The following is an 8,550-nucleotide window of genomic DNA, read 5'->3' as shown; positions in this document are numbered from 1 at the left end:
TAGGTCCCATGCAAGAAACGGGAATGAATGTCAAACACCCTGCCACCGTCACTCGGCCGCAAACATTGAGATACCTGGTTCTAAAATTCTAGTAAATCCAAAACTTGTCTGAAATTCATAAAACATGGCATGCTATGAGGGAGCGGCATCGACCTGGCGTGGTAAAAAAAATTCCCATTTGGGGCAGGTTTGGGTATAAGCTTCTCCCAAACCAGAGCTTCTCACAACAAGCGTGATGGTTTCGGTAGGGAACGTGCCACCTTTAGGGATGAAATGATATCAGTTGCCTCCTATTGCTTTCAAAACTTTTCTAGTGACAACATAGAACAAAGGAGTGTTGTGTTTAATTTTGGAATTTTTCGGGGTTCGTTTGGGCATTTTTATACATTTACTGGGTTTTCCAGGCATTTTATGTGCATAATTCAAATATGAACTACATGCACATGCTCCAGTCCATATAAACTGGTTGAAAATCAAATTTGTGTCCTTCGGTGCATGCTTAGGTCCCATGCAAGAAATGGGAATGAATTTCAAACACCCTGCCACCGTCACTCGGATGCAAACATTGAGATACTTGGTTCTAAAATTCTAGTAAATCCAAAACTTGTCTGGAATTCATGAAACTTGGCATGCTATCATGGACTGGCATAAACATGCTGTGGTAAAAAATTTATCCCATTTGGGTAGGTTTGGGTATAAGCTTCTCACAAACCAGAGCTTCTCACAACAAGCGTGATGGTTTCGATAGGGAACGTGCCACCTTTGGGGACGAAACAATATTTGTTGCCTCTTATTGCTTTCAATTTTTTTCTAGTGTCAACATAGAACAACAAAAGTGTTATGTTTAATTTTGGAATTTTTCGTGGTTTGTTTGGACATTTTTATACATTAACTTGGTTTTGTAGGCATTTCAGGTGCATAATTCAAGTTTGAACTACATGCACATGCTACAGTGCATATAAACTGGTTAAAAAATCAAATATGTGTCCTTGGTTGCATGCATAGGTCCCATGCAAGAAATGAGATTGAATTTCAAACACCCTGCCACCGTCACTCGGCCGCAAACATTGAGATACTTGGTTTTTAAATTCTAGAAACTCCAAAACTTGTATGAAATTCATGAAACTTGGCATGCCATCATGGAGCGACATCAACATGTCATGGTAATTTTTTTGTCCCATTTGGGGCATATTTGGGTATAAGCTTCTCACAAACCAAAGCTTCTCACAACAAGCATGATGGTTTTGGTACGGAACGTGCTACTTTGGGGACGAAACTATATCTGTTGGATCTTATTGCTTTCAAAAAATTTCTAGTTTCAACATAGAACAACAGGAGTGTTGTGTTTAATTTTGAATTTTGCGGGGTTCATTTGGACATTTTTATAAATTAACTTGGTTTTGTAGGCATTTCAAGTGCATATTTCAAATTTGAACTACATGCACATGCTCCAGTGCATATAAACTGGTGGAAACATCAAATATGTGTCCTTGGTTGCATTCTTAGGTTCCATGCCAGAAATGGGAATGAATTTCAAACACTCTGCCACCGTCACTCAGCCGCAAACATTGTGATACTTGGTTTTTAAATTATAGTAAATCCAAAACTCGTCTGAAATTCATGAAACTTTGGCATGCTATCATGGAGCGGCGTCAACATGATGTGGAAAAAAATGTGTCCCATTTGGGGCAGGTTTGGGTATACGCTTCTCACAAACTAGAGCTTCTTACAGCAAGCGTGATGGTTTCGGTAGGGAATGTGCCGCCTTTGGGGATGAAACGATATCTGTTGCCTCTTATTGCTTTCAAAAAATTTCTAATGTCAACATACAACAATAGGAGTGTTGTGTTTAATCTTGGATTTTTCGGGGTTCGTTTGGATATTTTTATACATTAACTGGGTTTTTCTAGGCATTTTATGTGCATAATTCTGATTTGAACTGCATGCACATGCTCCGGTGTATATATATTGGTTGAAAAATCAAATATGTGTCCTTTTGTGCATGCTTGGGTCCCATGCAAGAAATATGAATGAATTTCAAACACCTTGCCACCGTCACTCAGCCACAAACATTGAGATACTTGGTTTTTAAATTCTTGTAAATCCAAAACTCGTCTAAAATTCATGAAACTTGGCATGCTATCATGGAGCGGCATCACCATGTCGTGATAAATTTTTTGTCGTATTTGGGGCAAGTTTGGGTATAAGCTTCTCACAAACTAGATTTTCTCACAACAAGTGTGATGGTTTTGGTAGGGAACGTGCCACCTTTCGGGACGAAACAATATCCGTTGCCTCTGATTTCTTTCAAAAGTTTTTAGTGTCAACATAGAACAACAGGAGTGTTGTGTTTAATTTTGGAATTTTTTAGGGTTCGTTTGGACATTTTTATACATTAACTAGGTTTTCCTTGCATTTTATGTGCATAATTCAAATTTGAACTACATGCACGTGCTCCAGTGCATAAATTGGTTGAAAAATCTAATGGGAATGAATTTCAAACACCAAGGCACTGTTGATTGCCGGCAAAATGTTGAGATACTTTGTTTTTAAATTCTAGTAAATCCAAAACTCATCTGGAATTCATGAAACTTGGCATGCTATAATGGAATGGCACCCAACATGCTGTGGTATTTTTGTGTATATTTTGAATAACAGCCAAAAAGGCATTTTGAAACAAATAGTTGCCACTGTAACTTCTCAAATGTTTTGTACAATTTAAATTGTGTGTGTTCTGTTAACCATTCACGTGATGACATGCCTCACTCTTTTAATGGCTAGGAAGTGTCGTGCGGACAGGTGCTTGATTGCTCGACTAAACGGGAGGCATGCGAGCTGTACGCCGCACGGGCTCATCGGGAAGTGAGCCCTTTGACTTCCATGGCCGCCCGCCTTGCTCGCATACTCTCCATTAATGGCGCCCAAGCTGCAGTTTAATACGGTTTTTAAACATAAAACACTCATCGCAAAGTTTTAGTTAGAACACCCGTATGCAAACTGACAGCTTCCCTAGGAAGGCAAGAGAAAACATGCCGAGCAGGATTTCTGCAGCTCTTGATCGCAAATGTTTTAGATTGAACACCCGTATGAAAAGTGAGAGCTATCACTACAAAAAATAGACACATCCGTGACATTTTGGGCCGGATGAATTTTTTTCTGTCATGCTTATGACACTTCTATGACGATAATTGTGACAAAACCCGATATCATCATAGATGTGGTGGGTCCTACTTGTATGACAAAAAATCATGACATAAAATGGGCTTTTCGTCCTGGGCAGGCTGAGACGCAGCTGCATGACATTCTTTGGGCCATCCATGACGGAAAAAAACGTGGTAGAAGCAAGGGCGAGGAAAATATCGGGGAGTTCCCAGTTACGATGGGTGGTCGAGGCCGAGCGATGGACGGAGGTTTGCGCATTTCTCTCACACACACGCGCGTGTGTGCGAGGCGTTGCACTCTAACTAAACCCGAGCAAGGCATTGGGCTCTAACTGAACCCGAGCGATTGAACTAGCTATGTTACTAAACCCTGATCGATCGATCCCTTGCTGTTAACTGAACCCGAGTGATTCCTTCGCTACTGCTGCTAATTGAAGCCGATCGAACCCTGCTGCCTCCTTCCCTTGATGAATAGTGAGCATTGTTGGGGGTTTGGATGAACAGTTCCCGGTGGGGGGTTGGATGAACAGGCCCCCATGGTGTTGCCATTGGATGAACGGGACCTCGATCGATCGAGTCAGTTGGGGTGGATGAACAGGACCTCATGGAGGACTGGATGAACAGGACGACCCCGTGGAGGGCTGGTTGAACAGTTGCCTATGGAGGGTTGGATGAATAGTAGCCCATGGAGGGGTGGTTGAACAGGACCCCATGGAGAGGGTTGGTTGAATAGTAGCTGGTGGAGGAGCAATGGAGGCTGGATGAACAGGAGCCCGTGGATGAACAGTCGCAGGTGGAGGCTGGAGGAGGTCGACGGTGGATGAACAGTAGCCCGTGGAGGCTGGAGGAGGTCGACAGTGGAGATGAACAGTATCCCGTTGAGTCCTGTTTTGCGGTACGCCACACCCCTCGTGATGAACAGGACCCCTGTTTCGACTGTAGCGCTCCAACACAAGTCCGTTTCCTCTGTTTTGCAGTACGCCACACCCTTCCCGATCAACAGGACCCTGTTTCGACCATAGGAGGTCCAAGAGAAGTCTGTTTCCTCCGTTTTGCGGTATGCCAGACCCCTCCTGATGAACAAGATCCCGTTTCGACCGTGGCCGGTCGAACACAAGGCCGTTCCGTCTGTTCTGTGGTACGCCAGGCCTCGTTTCGATCGGCTGTTCCGTCCAAGCCGGTTGGCTCCCGATGAACACGATGACGACACAGTTTCTCCGTTCCGGCACAGCCATGTACGTGAGCCCTTGCCGTACGTATGCGCGAGTAGGTGTTCGAGACACCACCCGTATGTACGTACGTGGCCGTATTTACTTTCTTGCACCCTGGCCGCTGTACGTACGTGTACACGATATTAAAGGGATGGCATGACATGCTACGTCCACGCCTCTACTACGCCACATGCGCGCCTCTACTATGACACGTACCTTCCTTACACGGCCATGGTTCACCACTACAGCCTGCAGACAGACCGATCCACCAGTATGTACGTACACATTTGCGACCAGAATTACAACGCTACATATGCTTCGACCAGGTGGGACCCGACTGTCAGGCACTTCCTTGTGTGCAAAGATGTAGCTGGTGGGTCCCAGCAGCCATGGGGCGAATCATTTTTTTTGCTCGTAATATGGACGCACTTCCTTGCATGCAAAGATGTAGCTGGTGGTCCCAACAGTCGGGAGGAAAAAGTTTTTTTCACAAAATACGGTGGCCCGTCCAATGGGTCCCTGCTGCCAGGTGGAGGAATCATTATTTGCCCATAATAAGGAGGCACTTACTTGCTGTGGCCATGGACCCAGTTGTCCGCCTCTCCACGTACAGTACTCTTCCGATGGAAGTTGTTCCTTGACCACGTTGACAACGCCGCGCCGAGAGTACGAAGGCGGTGGACGATGGCGAGGCCTAGGAAGGGGACGACACGGAGCCGGGGAAGATGCGGCAGTGGATGCCCACGTGGAGAGGAGTACGACAGTTCACTAGGTCGACTGTGGTGTTAGGCTACCGTCGCCGCAGGGCCTGGCCAGCGGTGGGAGTAGTAGGAGGCGGTGAGGCCTCCGAAGTAGCACAACATGCCACGAGAGGCGGGAGTAGGCGGCACGACCGGCGCTGCTTTGGGCGGCTGGAGCAAGAAGACCAGAGGTTGAAGAAGCACTACGGCCATTGGATGGACATCGTACGGTCACTGGAGCTATAATCGTTCATATTGACTAAGTTGACAAAGCCCTCCGTCCCCGTCAACTTAGTAGGCCCACGAGTCAGCTTCCCACTATGCTGGGTCCCAGCTAGCAGGGGGAGTATTCATTTTTTGTGCGTAATATGGAGGCACTTCCTTGCGTGCGAACATATAGGTGGCGGGTCCGACCTGTCAGCGAGGGGAACATTTTTTCACGGAATACAGAGGCCCTTCCGGTGGGTCCCAGATGTCAGGTGGAGGAATCATTATTTTGCGCGTGATAAGGAGGCATTTCCTTGTGTGCGGTCGTGGACCCATCTGTCAGCCTTTCCACGTACCATCCACTTCCGATGATGTCGTTCATTGACCATGTTGACCACGCCGCGCTGAGAGAACCTGGGTGGTGGATGATGGCGAGGCCTAGGAGGGGAACGACACGGAGCCGGGGAAGACGCGGCAGTGGATGCCCACACTAAGGGGAGTACGAGCGGTGACTGGTCGGCTGAGGGGTGAGGCTGACGTCGCCGGAAAATAACAGGATGTGCGGGTGGGTAGATGGATGGCCTGGTGGTAGCACAGCCGGCCACCGTAGGAGGGAGCAGGCAGTCCCGCCGATGCTGGTTTGGGCGGCTGGAGCAGGAAGATCAGAGATTGAAGAAGCACGACGGTCATTGGATGGACATCCAACAATCACTGCTCTGTGTTGACTAAGTTTACAAAGCCTTGCGTATGCGTCAATTTTTTTAGGACAACATCATCATGAACCTAGTAGACCCAGTAGTCGGGCTCCAAATCTACGGAAAACATCATACAACCCATTAGCCATTATTTTCAATAATTTACAACCCATTTGCTAATTCTTAAGGATATTTGAAGCCCGTATTCTTTTTGTTAGCATTACATACCATATATTCTGGGCACTGCTAAAAAATTCAACTAAATTTTTCATATCTTGGTGGGGTCCAAACTCTTTTAATCATGAAATTTTGAGTCATGTTAAAAATATTTCCAAAAAATCTATCAAAATAAAATTCAAAAAACAATTCTCCGCAAAAAAATGAATGAAATTTAAAATCTTAACTAGCAAGATGCATGTGCGTTGCACGGAACATGAAGATGCATTTGCATGAGTATTTTATCTTGTGGGAGAAAAGACGATATTTTAATGTAATTGCCAGTTGGCTTTGGTTTTGATAAGAGTATAGAGTAGAGAAATCTAGAAAAATGATATTTTAATGTAATTACCGGTTGGCTTTGGTTTAAAAATTTATAGCCCATTTCTTACTACTTGCATCCCTCCTCGTGTTGAAAGATTTGCAGCCCAGCAGGGCTGAGAAAAGCAAGTAGGCCTCGGTTTTGGTATTCTCCAGAAAAAAACTGGGCTAGCCATTTTCAAAAAGAAAAAAGGTATCAACTGGGCTCGTCATGTTCTTAAATAAAAGCGTAAGTGTGGGCTAGATGGGCCACAGCCCCCGCACAACGCGCAGTTCAGCTCCGTCTCTGAAACTAAAAAACAACTGGGCGAGCTGCTGGGTCCCTGGTGTTATCCGCTCGTTGTGTAATTTTCTCATTTATTGGCTACATTGACAATGGCCTGGGACCTAGTTGTCAGATAATTAGGAGGAAGTACTTTTTTGGCTTGTAATAACGAGGCACCTGCTTGCGTAATGCAATGACCCTGGTGGGTCCCTACTGTCAACCTCTCCACATACAGTCATCTCCTGATTCCTCTTGGTTGTTAACCATGTTGACAATGCTAGACAGCGGTGGGCACAGCGAGCGAACCAAGGCAGAGAACGATGGCGAGGCCTCGGACGGGAACGAACAGCAGCAGTGGAATATGCGACAGTGTAGTGGCAGGTGGAGGGGAGTACGAGGGCAACAACATGCAACTCTAGCTTACAAACGGTACAAAAAGCCCAAGGATTAATTGTTCATCAAATTTTTAGACAAAACACAGATTGTACATGGCAGTAACAACTAACCCGACCACTCTTTTTTTAGTCACAAACAAATGGATCGGTCTGATCCACAAAATTGACATCCTGTGAAAAAACAATTATTTCAGGATGACTACAACTTTTGTAAATAGAAGCCGAGCACGTTTAGAAGCCCATTTGTCCACCTGAAACTTCTTTTTTTGTTGTTCAACGTGTCCGTCCGTGAGAAATATCTTGCGGTAAAACTTAAGCCCCATGGACAATAGTAACCTCGCATTCAATAGGAAGAATGTGACAAAGCTTCTATTTGCCTGGTTGGATGGATATCCTTCCATCGTTATTGTCCTCAAATGAATGTCATGAGAACTTAGAAAATCCTGGTGCTTATTACGCCACCGATTGGTTATATGTTTTTCTCCATGTGGTTGCAGTACATAAGTGGACATGAAGATTTGAAAATAGTTAAGGAATGAAAAAAGAGTATGTCAAAAGAGCAACAGCTAAACGGTTAATTCTAGTACAATATATACGATCTTTCAATGTGCATGAAATCATCACCTTTATATATAAATTCTCTAGAGATCGAAGGCATCGCAGCAAGCCAATAATTATGTTCAGATCATAACTAAACATTCTGATATATAGGATCTTGACAGAATCCAGCAGCATTGATAGGCTATCCATGGACGAACTCTTCATTGAGCATATAACATAATATTAGTAACCAAAGTGTACTCCAAGATAATATAAAACTTATGTGCACAAATGAAAAATGCAGCTTATGATTTCAAATGTGTAGATGATAATATACTATACATGAAGAGGTGAGGAGCCAAACATCAACTTGTTGTGATCATCAAACGGAGCACTAATTAGACCCAAGGTCTCTAGTTTGGGCTCAGAGACGACAATTATTTGTGAAGGTTTATAACAATCATCAAGGAGCAACCTTTGAAGTGAAGGGGCATCTTTGATGATGAGCTGTTGTCCTTCAAAACAAATTCCAATGCTTTTATGGTGAGGTGACTTTATTTGGAGACAACTGGTAGGGATTTCTATTCCCAAAAAAGTCAGCAAGCGCTCCAGGGTAGGGCAACTGGAGTGGATGATGTTATGCAGTGAGGCCTCCGACAGATAAACCACCACAAGCAGAAGTTTTTTTAGTAGTGGGAGTCAAAGCATTTGTACCAGATCGTCTGGTAGATGGCATCGGGCGAAGGTGGCGGTGTGGAGAGAGGAGTAAAACCGCGAGATGGACAACGGTGGTGTGGGC

Source organism: Triticum dicoccoides, chromosome 2A (genome assembly GCF_002162155.2).
Source record: "Triticum dicoccoides isolate Atlit2015 ecotype Zavitan chromosome 2A, WEW_v2.0, whole genome shotgun sequence".
Classification (NCBI taxonomy): domain Eukaryota; kingdom Viridiplantae; phylum Streptophyta; class Magnoliopsida; order Poales; family Poaceae; genus Triticum; species Triticum dicoccoides.
The sequence above is the reverse complement of the archived record's forward strand: the minus strand, read 5'-3'. Positions refer to the sequence as shown.